This window comes from Lissotriton vulgaris, chromosome 1_1 (assembly GCF_964263255.1).
Source record: "Lissotriton vulgaris chromosome 1_1, aLisVul1.2, whole genome shotgun sequence".
NCBI lineage: Eukaryota > Metazoa > Chordata > Amphibia > Caudata > Salamandridae > Lissotriton > Lissotriton vulgaris.
Window position 1 is genome coordinate 548,596,042 of NC_141685.1, and position 21,406 is coordinate 548,617,447.

Consider the following 21,406-nt stretch of genomic DNA (forward strand, 5'->3'; position numbering starts at 1 on the left):
TGAAACCGGTCCCAGGATGCTGGTTTGCAGTCCAGGGAAGACATGACTTGGCAGTTCGGGCTGGACTGTTCCCATGAGGCACAGGGTCAGACTGATTTGCATAAGGCCATGTCTGAACTGGGGTGGCTGAGTAAGCCAAAGAATGGTGATGGATTAAACCCAGATCAGTTGACTGGGGGTGAGTGTTTCATTTGCTCAAACGCTCCGTCCATCATCCCCTTTTGTATCGCTTTGTTCGCCCTAAGTTGGCAGGGTATGCTCAGACGGGAGTCCCTTGCTCACTTGGCCACTGGATTCAAGATAGCCAGCCGGTTGAGGATTATGAATAAGAAACCGGTCCCAGGATGCTGGTTTCCGGTCCAGGGAAGACATGACTTGGCAGTTCGGGCTGGACTGTTCCCATGAGGCACAGGGTCAAACTGATTTGCATATGGCCATGTCTGAACTGGGGTGGCTGAATGAGCTAAAGAATGGTGATGGAGTAAACCCAGATCAGTTGACTGGGGTGAGTGTTTGATTTGCTCAAACGCTCCGTCCATCATCTTTTGTATACCCAAATGTGAACAGCGGCACAGGTAGCGCCGGATAGCGGAATACGCTGACGGCTCTCGTGCTTGTGTATTTTTGAAAAAAAGCCTAATTTTAAACGTGTGTGTGTTATCTTATGGTGACTCTAAAACTGTTGGGGCATTACAAACCTGCCTTTTCTAAACTGTTGGGGGTATTTCAAACTTGCTTTTTTTTAAACTGTTGGGGGCATTACAAACTTGCTCACCTGCCGCATGCCGATCCTCTCTCCCGGGCCCACCGTAGCTCTAGAGTGCTGATTGTGTGGAGGGAGTTTAGGGTGACTGTCAAGGCTGTATCACTCACTTTCGGCAGCACAGTTGACCCCATTTTCTGATGCGCTCTAGTTCGCTCTACTGGCTCGCCCACCGCAGCTTTAAAATCAGCTGATGGGGCCGACGCGCAGCCGAAGGCAAGCCCTTCTGCGCCCGGCCGGGACCAGGGGCTGGAACCCCAACTCCCCTGCTGATTTATGCGGCGGAAACATTACGCTCCCTCAGTCTGGGTAATAACATGTTGGAGGATAATGTGCAGGCAAGGCTGTCGACTGAAAACCTACTGAGGACTAACAGTATGAAGGCGGCGGCTAGGGCTTCTCATTTGGTAATTCAGGGACAGACCTATGCCCCTACAGCATGGGGTCTGAAGGTAGCGGTGCTTAATACTCGTTCTCTGCAGAAGCACCATCTTGAGGTCTTTTCCCTGTTGCAAGATTGGGACATAAACATCATGGCGCTTACGGAAACTTGGTTAGGGGACATGTCAACCCCAGATATCGTCGCTACCCTTCCAACAGAATTTGACGCCTTTTGGCAAAATAGATCAGGGGATTCCAGAGTGGGGGGCGGGAGGGGGGGAGGGTCACGGGGTTGGCGGCATTCCTTTTCAAAAAGAGCCTGATGGTCACCACTAAAATAATGGCAGAAATGTGCGACAATGCTGATATCTTGGGGGTAAAAATCTCCTTTAAGTCCTCCTGAACTGCACTCATGGTAGTCTATCAGCCCCCAAGGACCAACCCTAGTTTTAATTTGTCTTTTAAAAAAAAAAAAATTACGGATATAGGTTCTAGATATAAACGTCTTTTAGTAGTGGGGGATTTTAACTACCATTGGGACAAGACACAGAGAGAGTCCGCAGCGGGTCTATTTGAGACCGCTATGCTCTCGATGGACCTGCAGCAAGTGGTTAACAGTCCTACCCATGTAAAAGGTCATACTCTTGATCTTATTTGGACCTCACAACCTCGGGCACAGATAACGGATATCAGCCCCTGTGCCTGGTCTGATCACTCGCTGTTAAGATGTTGGGTCCCAAGTGATAGCCAATTTCGGCAGCCCCTACCTCTGTGGAGGAAGGTAAGAATCTTGAAAAATATTGAGGCAGATCACCTAATAGCTACTCTGCACTCAATTCCGCCCCCTAGTAGGAAAAGGGCCAATTTTGACTACGAAAGTGAAGCCCTATTTACCCATTTACAGCAGGCCATTGACACAGTGGCACCATAACGAAAAGAAAAGGTCAGATCTAAAGGGAAGGGGGGCCCCATGGTTCAATGAACCACTAAGGGAAAATAAACAAATCCTCGGTCAAGCTGAGAGGCGGTGGCGACAAAGCTACGAGATAAGAGATAAATGCCTACAAAGACCTTTTTGCTACTTACAAATTAGCTATCTTAGCTAGGAAAGCAGAATATTATGAGGGAAGGATTGTCTTGGCAAAGAATAAACAAATAGAGACTTTTTCCATTCTGAAGGAACTGAGTCAAAAAACCCACAATCACATCCCTAGATTGTGATGCTTTTCAGGAGTTTTTCCTTCAGAAAGTCACGGACATCATCTCGGAAATTGCTAGAACCCCCACTGATCCTAGTTCCCTCGATCAGACTAGCCCTCCTCCCTGCCTTTGTAGTCAGCTGTCCAAATTCCCTAACCTTGACTCAGTCACTTTGGTATCATTAGCAAATCGTATAAAATCAGGCTCTTGAGCAGACCCTTGCCCTCTGAGGATTTTTCAAATGGCCCTGCCAGGGCTGGAGAAGCAGGTCTTGGGACTACTCAATAAGTCTCTGGATTGGAGTAATCTACCAACAAATCTGAAAGAAGCCATGGTCAACCCCCTGCTGAAAAAGTCTGGTGCGGATACCCTGACCTTAAAGAACTATAGGCCCATCTCTCAGCTCCCCTTTTTAGCTAAGATCTTGGACCAGCACGTACTAAAGATACTCTCAAGGTATCTGGAGGATCATCAACTGCTCCATGTTAGACAGGCGGGTTTTAGAGCTCATCATAGCACAGAGCTAGTGATGGTGTCCGTCTTGGACGAGCTCAGAGTTAGGGCAGACAGTAAACAGCCGAGTGCACTGATTTTATTAGATCAGTCAGCGGCATTCGATACGGTCATCCATTACATACTGCTGAACCGTCTCACGAATCTGGGTATTAATGGGCAAGCATATCAATGGCTAAAGTAATTTTTTCCAGACCGCACTCAGAGAGTTCAGCTGGGTGAGCTGTTATCGGATCTGGGCTACCTGACCTGCTGAGTACCCCAGGGCTCTGCATCTCCTTTTTAACATCTATTTGCAACCCTTGGTGGAGACCCTGACTCACATGGATTGCCAGGTCTTCAATTATGCCGATGACACCCAAATTCTTGTCTGGCTTAATAACTATTGTCAGGCTCAGGAGTCGCCAAAAAACCTGCTCAGGTTCACGGTAAATGGGATGAAAGCCAATTAATTGAAAATAAATCCAGATAAAACCTAAGTGTTTGTCATTCCAACAAGTAAGATCCCATGGTGTGATCTCTTTTGGCCTCCAGTCCCGGTCGTAAAAAGCCTGGGGCTGAAAATCGATTCTAAAGTGTCTATGTCTTGTCAGGTTACCACTGATGTAGGAACCTGCACGGGCTTACTTAGGCAGCTACGGAAACTTGCTCTTCTCTTATAAATATCCTCACTGCAGTCAATCGTCTCCGCCACTGTCAACTCCAGGCTGGATCACAGGAATGCCCTTTACCTTGGCCTCCCCCAAAAGCTCCTCAGGAGACTACAGGTTGTACAGAACGATGCAGCTAGGCTCATTTTTAGACTCCCTAGAAAGACACGAGCCACCCCTCTGTTACATAAATTGCACTAGCTGCCTATTAAACAGAGAGCGCAGTTTAAGGGCCTTTGTATTGCCCACAAGGTAATCTATGGTGAGGCACCCAAGTATATTGAATTGAAAAGGGATTTATCCAGCGCGACATTGCCCATAGGCGTCAAGGTGCTAACAATGGTATAGGCTGTGAGGTAGGGGGAAGGAATTACAGATAAGTCTCCCTGAAGAACCAGGTCTTCAGGGCCTTTCGAAAGAGAGAGTAAGCCGACTGACCTTTAATATCCGCCGGAAGAGTATTCCAGATCTTGGGGACAAGGGAGTGGAAAGACCTCCCCCGCCCCATCTGGCTTTGTAGATTCTGGGGATCACAAGAAGATTTTTGTTGGCAGATCGAAGGACCCTACCAGGGGTATAGGGTGTTAACAAGGATTTGAGATCTTCCGATCCACAGGCATACAAGGCACGGTGAGTAAGACAAAGAACCTTGAACTCTATCCTGGCCTGCATAGGGAGCCAATGAAGATCCCTCCTGATGGAGGTTGCTGATGAAAGTCTGGGGGCGTCAGCGACAAACCAAGCAGCTGCATTTTGTACAACTTGCAGGCGTTGTACTTGCTGTTTATTGATACCCAAGTACAGTGCATTACAATAATCTAACCTAGAGGAGATTAGTGCTACGGTAACAGTTTTCCGGGCCTCTGGGGAAAGATAGTGCACCAACGTAATCAGGGTTCTAAGGGCTCCACAACAGGTGGTCCTGCTGACCTGTTTGTCGAAAGAGAGTTTATTGTCGAAAATGACACCCAGATTTCGAGCGGACTGGGAGGGCTTAGGACAAACCCCAAGAGCAGGAGGCCACCAGTCCATTGACCATATCTCTTCCTTGCCTCCGAAGATCAGCACCTCTGTTTTTTCCCCCATTTAATTTGAGGAAATTCTTCACCATCTAGCCAGCAACTGCTTCCATGCAGTTTCTGAAATTCCTGGCTGTGATGTCGGCAGAGTGTGAGACCATGATCTGGGTATCATCTGCATAGGACAAAACTTCCAGCCCAAAAGATCTTACGAGTCTGGCAAGCGGTGTCACATAAATGTTAAAGAGTGTGGGGCTCAGGGATGACCCCTGAGTGACCCCACACTGCACCGGTTCTGCTGGCAAGAGAAAGTCGCCCAGCTTGACCCTTTGTACACGGTCATCCAAAAAATGATTTCAATAGGCTGAGCGCCAGCCCGTTCACTCCTATCTCCTTAAGGCGTTTGACTAAGATGGAGGGAGATAGGGTGTCAAATGCGGCTGTAAGGTCGAGCAGGACCAGAAGGGTAGTCTGGCCACTGTCGACCTTAGCACGGATGTTATTGGTGACAACTGTGAGAGCGGACTCGGTGCTATGAGCCCTGCGGAAACCGTGTTGGGAGGGGTCAAGAAGGCTAGCATTCTCCAAAAAGGCACTCAAATTGATGTTAAGATGGGCCTCTAACATTTTTGCAGGAAGGGGGGCAGGAAGCAAGGAAATAGGCCGAAAGTTTTTTAGGATACCGGGGTCCAATGAGGCTTTTTTTTAAGAAGAGGCTTAACTATGGCCATTTTCCAGGACGTGGGAAAGGCACCTTCCAGAATTGAGAGATTGATTACTTCAAGGAAGGCAGGAAGAAGAACATCTCTGCATTCCTTAAAAGTCTTAAGGGGGCAGGGGTCAAGGGGAGAGCCTGACTTCAGCATGTCTAGGTGCAGATTAAGTTGTTCTAGTGTAAGCTGAGGGAAGTTGTTGAGAGTGCCATGAGATAATTCAGTGGGATCTTCTTCCACGGAAAGTGGGACAGGAGTAGCTGAGGGTTCTAGTTCCTGATTGAGAGCTTCTAGACTAGAATAGATATCGGTTATCTTTACTTGAAAGAAAGTGGATATCTGGTCGCAGAGCTCCTGAGATGCCACAATGGGGTCTGGAGATTGCAGGGCTGACAGGGAGTCAACGATTTTAAACAACTCCCTGGTGGAGCTAAGAGAAGTGGTCATCTTAGAGAAGTGTTGTTTCTTTTCCACAAGCACCGCAGATATATATTCTTTGAGTAGGATCTTATGTTTTTGCTTTTCTTCTGGATCTAAATGAAGTCTCCAGGCTCTCTCCTGTCTTCTGCATCCCTGCCTTAGGGACCTGAGGGTGTCAGAAAACCAGGGCGCCGAAGGGCTTTTTCTGGCAGAATAGTGCGGCTTGACAGGGGCCAGTTTATCTACTGCCTTCAGGATAGAGTTGTGCAGATCAAGCGCAGCACTATGTGTGTTCCTTACAGGCGGCGGGCAGTGGTTGGACAGCAGAGGAGCTAGTGTGTCACAGTTTATCCCTTTCAAGTTTCTTTTGAATTCCCACTTGCTGGGGTGTGCCGGGGATAGAATGGAATTTGAATATGTGAAATCAAAGGGAATGGCCATATGATCTGACCAAGAGAGCAGGAGGGGAATCCCCGTCTGCACCCTAGGGTCATTGGTAAAGACCCCGTCCAGGGTGTGTCCGGCTGTGTGGGTACAGCCATCCACTCTCTGGCTCAGGCCGCATGAGACAAGTAAGTCCAGCAGGAGGGCAGTGTCAGTAGAATTGTCCTTATCGAGATGAAAATTAAAATACCCCAGATGGTAAAGTTGGGTCTGTCTAGATAGGGCTATAAAAACCTTAATAAGGTTTTGACAGAATTCTGACCTAGGACCGGGAGGCCTATAGATCAAGATCCCAGCGAAGGTATAGTGGGGGAGGGGTCAGGGCAAAAAAAAGGGCCTGATAGGGATCACTGGGTGAAGATAAATGCTCAGTTTTGCATCGGACTGTGGTTCTGTGTAAAATCCCAATCCCACCCCCCCTTCGCCTCTTTGTCCATTCTGGACAAAGAGTAGCCCTCCGGAATAGCGTTCAAAAGGTCTGGTCCGGAATGGTCGGTAGCCAAGATCTCCGTAATGAATACACAAAGAGGTTTTCTCTCGGAGACGAAATACCTAAAGGCAAAGTTATTTTTGATAAGCGATCTAACATTAATCAGAAACCTGTTCTCTGTAGTCGACCGAGAGGGTATGCGATTGACAGGCCTAGAGTGTTTATTGCGAGTGGCCAGATTTCCAGTGCACTGACAAGCCAAGGCTTCCAAAGCCCGCTCAGGAGAAAAAGTATGATGGTAAGGCATGGACGGGGGTTTAACAGAAATCAATGTCTGTAGGGAGTATGGGAAACTACCTACCCGTTGGGTAAAGACTTGATCAGCATGCCCGGCCGCCGGCGCCTCCTTGGCGCTGACGGGCGCAGACGGGCAGGACTCTGGCATGACTCCCGCGTGAGTCCGATGCGTCCGCTGATCGCGTTCCCTGCACGGAGGGAGGCCGTCCCCTTTTATACGCAGCTAGAGCGCGTCAGAGCGCTTAAACACACCCAATATGGCTGCTGTAAAAACTTCAGCTCCCCGGGACTGAACTCTCAGCATCTAAACTCAGCTGAGAGTGGCCCAGGCAGCGGTAAGATGAGAAAAGTTATCTGGCAAGGTAAAACGCTTTTTAAATCAAGCTGAAGGGACAAATACTGAATTAAAATAAAATAAAACGCTTTTTAGATCAATCAAGGTTACAAGTGGCATAGAGTTTAAAACACTCCGGAGAAAAGCAATAGAGGAGGACCTCCCGGTTTCCGCCTCCACAGGGTGAAAATCACACAGCTACATAAAAGATCGCTTGATGAAGTATGTTCCCGGCCGGGTCCTACGATCATCTGAAGCTTGCAGGTTAGCTCCACCAAGGTACATCTCCAAATCTAAAGGGGGTAGAGCGTTTTCTGCTTTCCTCCTGCAGGTCTGGAATGATCTGCTGGCGTACCTGCTCAAAGAACCGGCTTTGCTCATCTTTAGGAAGCTCTTAAAACAAATCTATTTAGAGAGACGCTAACAACTGCGTAACTCCTGCCTCTGCTGCTGCCTTGACATTTCTGCCAGAGTAACTTGCTCACTGTTCTCTAGAAGAGCTTAGAGACCTGATGGTGATTTGCGCTATATAAAAGTCATATAATTAGGCTTTCCTGTTTTCAGGTTCTATTTTTGGTAAATTCTGGTGGGGTTTATTCAGTTTTTTCAATACCTTACAAAAACAGTGGTTATCTGTGGTTACACATTTTCGCACAGTTAAAAACAACAGAAACAGTGTTTTTCCGGTGTTCATGGAATTTTAATTTAATTTTAACTATTGCTTGCCTTCCGCACTGATAGTGCATAGATAGCATGTCCACAGGGTATATGAGGTCCGAATACATTTTTACTGCACCAGAACACACTACAAAGTCATTAGCAATCTACATTCAGCTCAGGTATCGATTTTGACAGGCCATCATACACCTTTTTCATATACATAGCTGAATTACTGCAAATACAAACAATATCACTCCAATCTTTATTGAACTTGGTAGGAACTTTTTTCAGTAGCATTCCATGTGACACTGTGTTCCATGTTTACCAAACATCTGGTGTCATGTTTTCACCACTATCTCAAAAGCTTGTTGACAACATTCTTTTAACATATACCTGCCACTACATGTTGCATTGCATGTTTATAGCCTGGGGTGTTTGGCAATTCACTTACAATCAAAACTTGACTCACTAGAAAAGGGGGCTGATGTATCAAATGATTTCACCTATTCTCTGTCTGTGGGTAAATGTGATGATACATATTAGGAAAGATTCTTATGAAACCAGCCATTTTACCTATCAGTGAAATCAAATGTAGCCACACTATCAAATATGATTTTGATATTTCGGATTATCTACAGTTTATAAAATAACTAAATAAGATCTAAAACATGCATCTAAACACTGCATCTTTAGAACAAAGACCACAAAACGGAAAAAAGCAGATGGAAGAAGAGACAATGTTTTATTGACCTCCCTATACAAACACAACTCAAGCAGAGTAATGTTAGCCCTGTCCTTATTGATGCTACCTTGTATAAGAAAATTACATTGTATTGGCCCCTTCAGGAAGAAATAAAAATTACTCTTTCCCTCATATTTTCCTTTCTTTGAAGGACACTTGGTTTGTGGTTGCAAAGGTGTTTTTTCAGTGTTTATATGTTTACACCAGTGATGGCTATTTTCCTTTTGGTGGGGTTTTATCAGTTATTATAGGTTTAAACCTAAAACCAGATAGCCTACATATAATATAACATAACATAACAACATGGATCTATCGCCTTGGAACTCACTACCAAGGTCTCAATGATGAGATTCCTTGGTCTGAGTTTCAAGAAGACCAATATCTGTATAAAAAGTATACTTGCTTTATAATAATTTAAGCTGCACAATTTGGATGGGGATATAACCTCATGATTCTGGACATTCAGGACCTGACTCTCCTTGTAAAATTCTCTACGCTTTCAACACTTTCATACATCTTGCAGATGGAATATTCTATCCGGTGTTAACTGTCTGCAATAGTTGGATCCCCGGACATGGCAGACACAGGGAGGAGCTTGGATTTTTTTTTTCGTTTCTTTAGTACTCCCATTGTTCGCCTTCATGTATATAGCATAATGACACACAATAAGGCCGCCACTGGAACGTGCTAATGTCGGGGACCACTTTCCCTAAGTTCCAATGTGGCACCGTGCCCAATGACATCACACACTGAATGCTAATGCGTGGTGTCATGCAAAGTGGTAAACTAGAAGGGGAGACATTCATGCCAAGCACATATAAACTCCCATTCTACCTGACCGCCAGACACCATTACGGCAGAAGGAGGACAAATACTAGGTATAAAGACTGGAACAACCTCTTGGGGAAAGAAGTAGTATGGATGATATATGCAAGTGGTATAACCACAGAAGCCCGGATACAATTACTGCCACGAAGATGTGCTTCTCAGCCGTATGACAGAAATTAAAAGCCAGGCCGTGTTGACGGGTGCGAGATACCTCTTCATAGGCTTTCTTACCTTAGAAAATCAACGGCATGTGCAATGATAGATATTTATTATGGCAACTACCACAACCCTGACCGAGTGTATATATACAGGATAGTAACCACATTACCATGAAAAATGGATTGAGCGAAGCATGTGGTACTAACAAGTATGCAGTGTATGTACATCATATTTTCACTCACCTAAGCCGGACCATTATGAAGAATAGACTAACTATCTTTTAAATCAGTGCGACAGAGGGTGCTTCCCCAGTTATGAGCAGGATACACAATATCCTTAGTTATGGGAAGTTGAATAACAGAAAGTGCTTGTATCCACTTTCCCAAAGCGTGCGATGTTGATTTACAGTCGGCACATCACTATGGAAACACCACCATCTTACTGTTTTTTCACAACAGAGGTGTATGTATATGTAAGATGTTATTTATTATCCTTATATATTATTTTTGGTTGCATCGCCGTGATCTTTCCTCCTAGTGAGGTATGACAAGACTTGCCTATTCGGGCTCTGTATGCATGAGCACATGTAGTAGCTAGATAGATAAGACATTAATCTCAGCCCTGAAGAAGGTCTGCAGGTCAAAACATGTTGGCAAGTCATTGGGATACAACAATCATAGTACTCATTAAACATTCTTCTCTACTTTTTTTAAACCCACATTTAATTTTTAAAAGAAATGCCTTTGGGTGTACCTTAAAAACATTTTTAACTCTGGATTCCTTCTTCTATCCAGTCTAACTTTATCAAGAACTCCTACTATGAAAATTCTATGTATATTCTGTAAGAGATCATGGCCGCAGTAACATTGTATCACGGTTGCCTCTAAAAAGAAGTTTTCCTATTGCTCCCCTGCACAGAAGTGACATAACTGGATTTCCCATCATCCCTCTGCACGGTTAGTGGCATCAATGGGTTTACCACTACACATTTAATAGAAAAAGCCAAGCAAAATGACATCATTTGACGTTTTCCCACCTGCACAGGAAGTGCCATCAATGGATTTTTTGCTAAAACTATCTTTAAAAAAAAAAAAAGCCAAGCAAAAGGATTTCACACGGCCCACCTGCAAAGTACCCCGTTTTCCTCCCTCCTATCAGGACCTATTTATGACCGTCCGTGCCCACCACCAGGAATCCTGTTCCCTCCATGCTATCAAACCCAGCCACCGCTCACTGTACTGCTGTCACACCACACAACACCAAAGCAGAATTCACATGTACCTCCTGCATCTTCTCATGCACTATCCCACATCCTACCCAGTCCACTCCTGCACCAACAGCACCCAGCATACCTAATTTGCTCAATCTCGCAAATCAGCCACCCACTCACCCTCACACAGACCAAACACCATCCAAACACTTCACGCTCATGTGCATACTCTTCAGCACCTGCTTATCACAAAACACGCCAAAGAGACATGAGACCTACTGCTCAGTCTCATGGAAAAGTGGCTAAACCCACCCTTCGTACAAGACACCGCTACAGCTATCCCCGCCAGGTACAAAATCCTTAGGCAAGACCATTAGCACAAGCCCAGAGGTGGAGTTGCCATCATATTCAAAGATACCATCAGCTAAACCATCAACACTGACACAACCACCAGCTACATGGAGGAACAACTCATGTTCAAGATACACATCATAGCCAACTTCTCCCGAGGCGGAACCCTTAGATACAGACCATGCACTAATTTCTCCAGTGACATCGCTTACTTTGTTGTACCGCTCATTATCAGTGTCTTCACCTTCATTCTACTTTGAGATCTTAATTTTCACCTACAAGACTGCTCTGATCCCAACTCTATGGCCCTGCTACAAAACCTTGCAAATCTTGGCCTTTCCAAGCAAGTTAGAGAACTCACCCATACCGTGGACACCTTTGGATCAGATTTTCTCCTCAATCAGTAACACAGACCACGCCCATGTCTTTTTCAGACTACACATAACGGCCAATTACTGAACCACTACCATCGAACCGCATGCCACAGCTGGAAAAGCATCACTGAAGAAAATTGTGCCTCCGCCCTCTGAATGCCCTAGCACACAAGCGACTTGCGGAAACCTATCAAAAAATAAACAGCTGGATCATCGCATGCACTGACACCTTGGCTCCCCTAAAGCACAATCCAATGGCAGAGCTCAACCGCAGGCCTGCTCTGCTGGTACACAGAGGAACTCAGACTGACGAAACATCACTGCAAGTAATTAGAGTGCAAATGGAGAATTCATGACATCACAGAAAAAGGCATCTTCAAATCAGCCCCAAAACACTACCATCAACAGATACGGAACACCAAGCGCACAGCTCTTGAAAATAACACCAGCAGCAAGGAAATCTTTGCCATTATCAAAGATTTCAATGCACCTCCTGCCACTTTCAGCGGCCCTGACAGACTGTGCATAGAAGATGCCAGACAAGGTGGCTAAAGATGTGTACAAGGAGCCGCCTCCTCGCACCCCGGACATCAAGCCGGAGACGTCGCTGCCGAACCCCACATTGCTGTTGGTCGGGGCCTATCACTATGCTGTAGATGTGCCAGTGAAATTTTTCAGGGATTTGATTTACCGCCAGCGTGAAAAGAACAGGTATTACTAATATCACCGCCAGTACCGCCGCGTCCAGATCTGACTGAGCGTGAGGAGAAGGATTACCTATGGCATTTTGAAGCAGAGATGCAATGTAGACTAGACCATAAAGTTGACCAGGCGATAGTGCAGATAGTCCAGCAGAGGATGCAAGCCTGCCATCAGCGGGAAGGGAACAGCTACATCCAGAACTGTGCCAAGGAAATGCAAGGAGGTTGCCAAGGGCTTTGGGAATGCCCGAAAGTGCCTCATGAAGCAGAAACATGAAGCCGAAAGAAAGGCGCAAGCGGAAGCTGCTGAATCCTAATCGGAGTTTTTTACTCTCTTTCGACCTCCATTGTGGGAATGTGTCTGTACCCCTTGGCCCCAAATCAATCCGTGAACCTCATGGCTTGCTATCATCATTGTCGAAATCACTGCTACCAAGAAGACCATCCACTCGCAGGCTCGATTTGACCCTAGCCCCACCGTGCTTTTGCTAAAGGACTTCTACCAATCATCAACTCCTGTTGTTGTGTTATGCTCTGAAATCTTCCTACAGCGCCATGAAGCCTACGGGCGTACGTGCGCTTTATAAGCTAAATTTAACATAACATAACATAACATAACATCAACACCTCCATTGACTTATCCACATTACTAGACAACTGAAATATGCCACTGCTATATTTTATTTCTTTTAATATTAATATAGCTTATGGTCAAATGTACTCATTGATTATATACATTTCATGTATATTTAGTCACAGTGGTACATCCTACTTTTCCCCCTCCTGTTATTGTGTCTATCATCTTCCTTAGAACGTTGGATTGTTGACAGTTAGGACAGTTGGTACCTACCTAATGTCATTTGGAAAATCCTCTTGTGGAGAAATGATATGGATGTCGTTTGAGAATAAGTGTGGGTCCCTGTCTTGTGTCATTCTAAATTACAACACTGGTGACGACTAGTTGTGCAGGGGACAAGTGAAACATTCCCCTTCTAGCTTTTGTCTTTACATGATATATATGAGGATATCTACTCATCAGGCGGGCTTGCGGAAGCGTATCGAGCTTACTCTTGTTGACATTTGTGTTATGTTGTGTGCCTAACTGGAGCATGTTGTGCCAGGCTGGAGATATTGGCACCGTTGTACAGCAGGAGATATGGGCACCGTTGTATGGTACTTACAGGATCTGGCAAGTGGTTAGATGCTGAGTCAGCAGCTAGAAAACGGCTGGGACATTGAAAAGAGGGACAATTCTGCATTCGCAGGACGACCGCTGGAGGTTCCTTTCACCGGACAGGAAATTACGGTCCCCAGCAGTCACTGGAGTGGCTGTTCTAACTTTCCAGAGCATCTAGTAATCGACTCCGGTCAATTTTCATCAAAGCTTCCGGATCACGCTTTTCCTGCAGCTCGCTCCAATGCCTCGCTGCAACTATGCCTCATTGTTGGGAGAAAGTGGTCTGATTTTTCCTCAGAACGTTTACTGTTCCTTTTGGTTTTGCTCACCGGGCTCTTTCACTGCAACTACGCCCAATTACAGGGAAGTTGTCTAATTTTCCTCAATAAGTTTCATTGTGTAATGTTTGTCTTGAACATTGCGCAGTCAAGGTTTAGTGTATCGTGAGTTAATTATCTGTAATTGAAGTAGTCCTGATATTTCTGAAGACAATAGAAACACATTTTAAAGTTTATGTGGAGGCTGTGATAAAACATTCTAGTTTTATTACTTTTAGTTTTACTTTTGTGTTAACTCATTTCATATTTCACAGTATAGTCATAGGGGGCGTCCTTCAGATCTATCCGATTCCGCCAAGAATTAGCTGCAGATAGCGCCGTCCTGCCGTCTCCCAAGCACAAGGGAGTAGCACCGGAGAGTGGGGAAGAGTCCTCTCTCCTGCAGCGAGGCTTGTCCCCTGCCGAGGGTCCCGAGGCTGGGGCCTGCGGGCCACGTGGCTGTTCGGCAGATGCCTCAAGTGAGGGTGGTAAGGTGGCTGGGGATCTGAAAGAACCGGCAATAGGTGTGGAGTCCTGCCAGCGACCGTGGCCGGAGACAGCTGTGGGGTGCGGCACCAGAGGCCTGACAGTCTCTGAGAGCGGCCGCAGTAGTGAATCAGGGAGCGGTTACGGGAGCTTACGGTGCAGAAGAGGGAGGTAGGCCACAGTGCTGTCAAGCAAGTTTATCGCGGGGTTGAGGAAATGGAAGCAGTGTGACCCCACCCCCAACGCATTTCTCAAGTGGATCAGAGCCGGTGGGGACCCAGAGCCAGGGGTCTCCCACCTAGTGAAAGGTAGTGGAGGCGAGGCGGTCATGGTGCGGCCTGGAGCTGGACTAGATCAGACTGTTGGTCACAGAAGGTGACGCGGCGAATGACTGCGGTGAGTGATCTGGCGTGTGGCCTAGCGCGGGTAGGGCCTGAGTGATGACTTGGTGAGGGGGTTGATCCCCCTCTGGCCCCTGGGGGCACTGCCTGCATGCCCCAGTGGGGGAGCAATTTACCTAGAGAAGGGGCCAGAGGGGTGCAGTGAATTCCTGAGCTGCTGTGAAGCTGCTGCGCCCCCTCTTTCTTACTGGCCTGCTGCAGGCAGAGGCAGCCCTGTGGGGTCCTACTGAGAGGGGTCTCTACTATTTGCACCAGCTTCTCTCAAGTGACCAACACCTGGATTTCTGCATCTCCGTCTCGGGTCGACCTCTGCTGGGCAGAGACGCCGCCTGCTCCCGGTTCCTGAGGAGTGTGTGCAGGGAGTTGACCCCGTGACTGAATGCGAGTGGGCACCAGGTGCTGTGGAGCCGGGGCCCTGAAGAGTGGGGACGGCTCCTTGGTCACCCTGCAGAGCAGCTACTTCCAAAACTAGGGCCAGAAAGGGGAGCCTACCCTCTGTTGAAGACACTGGCATGCCACGGGGTGCTGACTAGCAGGCTGGGTGCCTCGCTACTGGGTGGCACCCTGGGTAGTCCTGACCTGGACGGCGTACAGAGCCAAGGGTCGTCAGGACTTTCTGTGCTGGGCCTTGCAATCGCCTAGGGATATACCACAGGTGGTGGCCGGGAAGCTTGAATTTTCTGGGGTTGGAGGTCTGCAGGCCCTGGCCCTCCTGAGTCAGACGGGCTGATTCGGGACTCTCTTCATGGCTGCCTTGTAAACTAAGAAAGAAAGGTCTCTGAGAGACCTGCTTACCAAACCTACTGCTGTTGGGGCTCTATCGAAGTCCCCCATCATCCAACACAGACCCCAAGCGGAGGTTGAGGATAAGGACGGGCAAGCCACGAAAGCTTTCATGGCAGCGCTCTTCTCATCCCTTCGAGTGGACTTAAAAGCTTTGAAGACTCGGCTCCTGATGGACTTGAAAGAGGTGCATTGGGATTTAGAGGCGGTGAGAGACAGGGTAGCTGCACTAGAGGACAGAGCTGGAGATGATGCAGCAAGAGATCTTTCGGCTGAAGGAACAGCATGTTGAGCTTCAGACACACACGGACGACATAGAAAACTGGTCCATCCGGAACAGCGTCCGAATCCGAGAGGTGCCAGCTCAAGCAGAGGGAGAGGACCTCAGGGGCTATGTTGGGGCATTTTTTCCGCCACATTCTGGGTCCCTTAGGGAACAGACATTTAGATTGACCGGGTCCATAGAGTCCGCCTGCCCAGATCTGGAAATGACCCTCCTGCAGACAATCTTGCATGCGAGCACAACTCAACTCAAGAAGTCGATCCTTCGCTGGGCAAGGGAGATCCATCCAGTTCTGGGGCCGTACTCTGATGCTGTATCAGGACTTTACGCGATTACCCTCCAAATGCGCAGAGAATTTCGGCCTGTCAAGGCACACCTCAGACAGAAAGCGATAGATATCATTCATGGGGGCATCCTTTCCGCCTCATCTTTCTTTGCGAGGGCAGGCTGAGGCAACTGCGATCCCTTAGGAGAGCTCTGGACGTTGTGGACCTTAAAGAAGAGGTGGCCGCGGAGGCGAAATCCGAATCTCCGTACCCCAAAGGGCACAATCAGCATTGGTGGCACAAGAAGAAAAGTACCCCGGGAGACAAAACAGACACAGCCACAATGACCAAAGAAATGAAGGCGGTGCGTAACACTTTAGCCAAGTCGCCAGTTGTTAGATTTGGGGGTGTCTAGTTGGCACAGGCAGGTATTTGTGACAAATAGAGACCCTTGCCTCTAGTCAGGATAAGGGGATTACACTGCTAAAATAAACCCTGCTCACCCCCTTGGTAGCTTGGCACGAGCAGACAGGCTTATCTCAGAGGCAGTGTGTAAAGCATTTGTGACCACATACAGTAACCCAGTGACAACACTACAGATGGACACCACACAAGGTTTTATATAAAAAATAAGTATTCTTTATATAGAGTTACCACAAGACCATAAACGACAAAAATACACAATACTGTTACTTTAAGATGGTAGATTTAGCTTAGTTTAGTTCTTAAGATGCGACACTTTGCATCAATGTACCTTAGGTTGCGTTGAGCTTCCACGACGAGCAATGTCGCAGCGAGAGAAATGCGGCAAAGTTCAGGTGCAAAGAAATAAAGACGTGAAGATCTTCCAGATGCGGCACGCTTCTCCGGGGATGCGAGAAGTTCTCAGTTTGATGCGTGGACTGCAGCAGCGACAACCTCGTTCCGCGATACGACAGCAGCAGCTCCACCTGCGACACTCTTCTCCCACGATGTGTGAAGCTTCCGCACGATGCGACAACTACAGCGGCGACATCCACGATGCAACCGCAGCAGCTCCGATGGCGGCAAGCTTCTCCGGGATGTGAAGCGCTTTTCTTTGATACGGTGCAGTGCGACAGTTCCAGCGGCGACACCCTCCTTCGGAGATGCGACGGCAGGCACAGCGACGGCAACACGCTCCGACCTTGTTGCGAGACTCTTCTCTCAATGTGGTGTAATGCGACAGCTACAGCGGCGACACTCTCCATGGAGTTACGACTGCAGCAGCGGCGACACCCTTGTTCCGCAAGGCAACGGCAGCAGCTCCACTTGCGACACTTCTCCCATGATGCGTGAAGCTTCCACGCAATGCTACAACTACAGCGTCAACATCCACGATGCGACGGCAGCAGCTCCGACGGCGGCGTAATTCTCGGGGATGTGAGGCGCTTTTCTTCAATGCGGTGCAGTGCGACAGTTCCACCGACGACATCCTCCTTCGGAGTTGCGACGGCAGGCACAGCGACGGCGACACGCTTCTAGACTCGGAGATGCGACAGCTGCAGCAGCGATGGCGACTTGCTTTCTCTTTGCTGTGCGCCACACTTCTCTCGGTGCAGTGCGACAACTAAAGCGCAAACATCCACGATGCGGCGGCAGCAGCAGCGACGGCGACACGCTTCTTCTTTGATGGGTCGAGCTTCCAGCTCCTTGCGACACGCAGTTCCTCAGAAGGCCCAAAACAGCAGAAGACACTTCCACAAGAACTCTGGGGAGCTGGGAGTGAAAGTCTTGTTGTCCCGGAGACTTCAGCAGGAGGCAAGCGCTTTTCCAAGCCCTTGGAGATCCTTCACAATTTGAAAGCAAAGTACACAAAGTTCCTTCCTTTGGCAGTAAGGCAACCACTGCAGGCCAATGCCCCAAGCAGCACTTCAGCTTGGGAATTGTCTCTCCTCAGTTTCTTCAGGTTCCTCTCCTCAGCAAAGGTTTCTTCTTGTAGTCCAAAAGTGATCTAATTCCATGGGATGAGGGTCCCAATATTTATACCCCCAAATCCTTTGCTCTCTGACGGGAGAGAGGCCTTTGCCCAGTCCAAACCAGTTCTGAAGCACTCTGTTTACCAGACTTCTCCTTTCCTTTCACAGTGCATGGCAGGCACATCAGACACCCCACAGGAGGTGGAGCCAGCATTGTGGAAGGCAAGTACAGTCCTGGAGCACTTTCTTTGCAGGACTACTTCTCTTCTTTCAGTGTGCAGGGCAGAGACTTCAGCCGCTCCGCAGGAGGAGCAGCCAGCATTGTGGAAGGCAGGCACAGCCCTATTCAAGGTTCAGGTGCAACTCCTACCGCCCATCTAGATGCAGATCTCTCTATTCACCACTGGGCTGACTCATCCTGTCTCTTGGAATCCCCCAGCCCCGTCACTCACAAAACCAGACAAAGGAATACACAACCTAGCAGAGGCAGGCTTGTAAGGTTAGACAAGCAAATACCTACTTTCTAAAAGTGGTATTTGCAAACACAGAATGTTAAAACCAACTTCACTAAAAGATGTATTTTATCATTCTGAGTTCAGGCATACTAAACACGAATTTCTACCATGTTCTCTGAGACATTAAGGAGTATAAAATGTAATAATTCTAACATCCCATTCTGGCCTATGGAGAACAGGTAGCCTTGCAATAGTGAAAAACGAAAATGGCTGTAATTCACTATTAGGACATGCCACACACATCAGGGCTTGTCCTACCTTATACTTACAATGCACCCTACCCTTGGGCCTACCATAGGGGTGACTGATATGAAGAAAAGGGAAGGTTTAGGGACTGGCAAGTAGCTGCACTTGCCCAGTCAGCATGACAGTACCATATTGCACGCAGGCTCTGCAATGGCAGACCTTAGACACATTTTACAAGGCTGCTTCTGAAGGTGGCACAACCAGTGCTGCAGGCTCACCAGCAGCATTTGGATTTACACGCCCTGGGCACACTCCGTGCACTAGAGTAAGGTCTGACAAGTAAACCAAATAGCCAAACATGGAACCACTGATTAATACATCAATTTACAATAGGGAGCACTTGCACTGTGGCACTGGACAGCAGTGGCACAGTGCCCAAAACATCTAACACCCGCAAAAATATATGAGGCAACAGAAAAAATGGGACGGAGACCCACGTCAATGGTGCCAGGTCTAACACGTGTCCCCTCCAGCTGAAATGTGGGTAGAACTACCCTAACTCCTGGGAGTTCTCATCTCGAAAGCAGAAAAATCTGGACAGACTATCAGCGTTGGCGTGTTCTGTACCAGTGCGGTGTTCACCGTAAAGTCCATACCCTGTAGGGAAATAGACCACCTCAACAGCTTTGAATTCTCACCCCTCATTTGCTTCAACCATCTAAGGGGCCTGTGGTCTGTCTGAACCCGGAAGTGAGTCCCAAACAGGTATGGTTTCAGCTTCTTCAGTGCCCAGACCACAGCAAATGCCTCACGCTCAATAGCACTCCATCTCTGTTCCTATGGAAGTAACCTCCTACTAATGAAAGCTACAGGTTGAGCTAGACCCTCCTCATTCACCTTTGACAAAACAGCCCCACATCATGCTCTGAAGCGTCTGTCTGAACGATGAACTCACTTGAAAAGTGGGGTGCCCGGAGCACGGGCGCCCTGCACATGGCAGCTTTCAGGGCCTCAAAAGCTTTCTCACAGGTGTCAGTCCAAATCACTTTCTTGGGCTGCTTCCTGGAAGTAGGCTCTGTAAAGGGTGCAACAATGTTGCCATCTCCCTTGACAAACCTCCTGTAATACACTGTGAGACCTAAGAAGGCCCTCACCTCTGTCTGGGTTTTGGGTGGCTCTCAAGCCAGGATGGTTTCAATCTTGGGTTGTAGGCGCGCCACCTGGCCGCTCCCAACTTGGTGTCCCAAGTACACCACGGAACCCTGCTTAATCTGGCACTTACTCGCCTTGATCATAAGGCCTGCCTTCAGCAGCGCCATCAACACTTCCCAGAGGTGGCGCAGATGTTCCTCCCAACTGGCACTGAACACTGCGATGTCATCCAGGTAGGCAGCACTGAACCCATCCAGTCCAACCAACACCTGGTTAACCAACCTCTGAAAGGTGGCAGGGGCATTCTTCATCCCAAAGGGCATGACACGGAACTGGAAATGCCCATCTGGTGTGGAGAAGGCTGACTTCTCCTTTGCCCCATCAGTCAAGGCGATCTGACAGTACCCAGACGGTAAGTCAAATGTGCTGAGGTACCGGGCAGCCCCTGGCCAATCAATGAGCACATTGGCTCTGGGGATGGGGTGCGCGTCAGTCTTCATGACCGAATTGAGCCCTCTGTAGTCCACACAGAACCGGAGTTCGGGTGTGGCACCCAGCGCTGCAGCCTTCGGGACCAAGACCACTGGGCTGGCCCAAGGAAAACTAGAGGACTCAGTCACCCCTAGCGCAAGCATCTTTGAGACCTCCTCTTTGATGCAAGCCCTCACCCTGTCAGTTACCCTGTAAGTTTTATGCTTCACAGGTAAGCTGTCTCCTGTGTCCACATCATGGGTGCACCAATCTCTGACACCAGGAACCAGGGAGAACAGATCAGAAAACTGTCCCAGCAACTTGCAGCAGTCATTCTGTTGCTCATGGGTCAGGGTGGAAGAGAGGTTAACACCATCCACTGACCCATCTTGCTCTGAGGCCGACAGGAGGTCAGGAAGAGGCTCAGTCTCCTCCTCCATCTCAGCATCTGTTGCAAAGAGCATGCTCACTTCAGAACTCTCAAAGTGGGGCTTAAGGCGGTTGACATGTAGGACCCTCAAGGGGTTCCTAGAAGACTGCAAGTCCACCAAGTAGGTAACTGGACTCTTGCGCTCCACAACCTCAAATGGTCCAGTCCACTTATCCTGGATCGCGCAAGGCTCCACTGGGGCCATGACCCACACTTTCTGGCCAGGTTGAAGCTCTACCAGAGTGGCATTCTGGTCATACCATCGCTTTTTCTCCTTCTGGCTGGTTTCCAGATTCGCCTCAGCGAGTTGCCTGAAACGCTTAGTCTGGTTCCTGAAGGCCAGCATGTAGCTGACCCTTCTGGAGACAAATTAGTTGTTTGGACCTTGGCAGTGTTGTCAAGACTTGTAAGTTGTTCAGACCTTTGAAAATATTGTAACTACTTCAAAAAATGTAGTTTTCCTGATCACAGTCTGGGTTGAGATATTTTATGGACCTGGTCTTGATATTTTATGGACCTGGTGTCCCTTACTTGTCAAAATACACGGTGTTCTTGAGTCTGTTTTAGCAGTACAGCAGCAGCGTCACGAACGGCAATCTTCTCAGTGGGAGTTTCGCGAACAGGCGGCACCTGGTATCATTTGCCTTCCGACCCAGGTCGCCACACTTGTAACATTTCAGGGGTCCCTGGGGAGCAGGAGTACCTGTCGGGCCCCTTGCTTCTTCTCAGGGTGAGGCTGGGAACCTTTCCCTTGGTTCCCTTGGCGACTACTTTGGGACCCTTTGCCGAACTCCTTTTGTTTACCCTCGTCAC

The 21,406-nt window shown here is 48.1% G+C and overlaps 1 protein-coding gene and 1 pseudogene across 2 annotated transcripts in view; one reads left to right on the forward strand and one right to left on the reverse strand.

Annotated features, from left to right (window-relative positions):
- The window catches only part of BRDT (bromodomain testis associated), a 2,469,968-nt gene that overhangs the window by 2,166,945 nt on the left and 281,617 nt on the right, over nucleotides 1–21,406 (reverse strand). The gene's annotated exons all lie outside the window — the stretch shown is intronic.
- LOC147747466 (NADH dehydrogenase [ubiquinone] 1 beta subcomplex subunit 10 pseudogene) lies at nucleotides 11,998–12,506 on the forward strand (annotated as a pseudogene).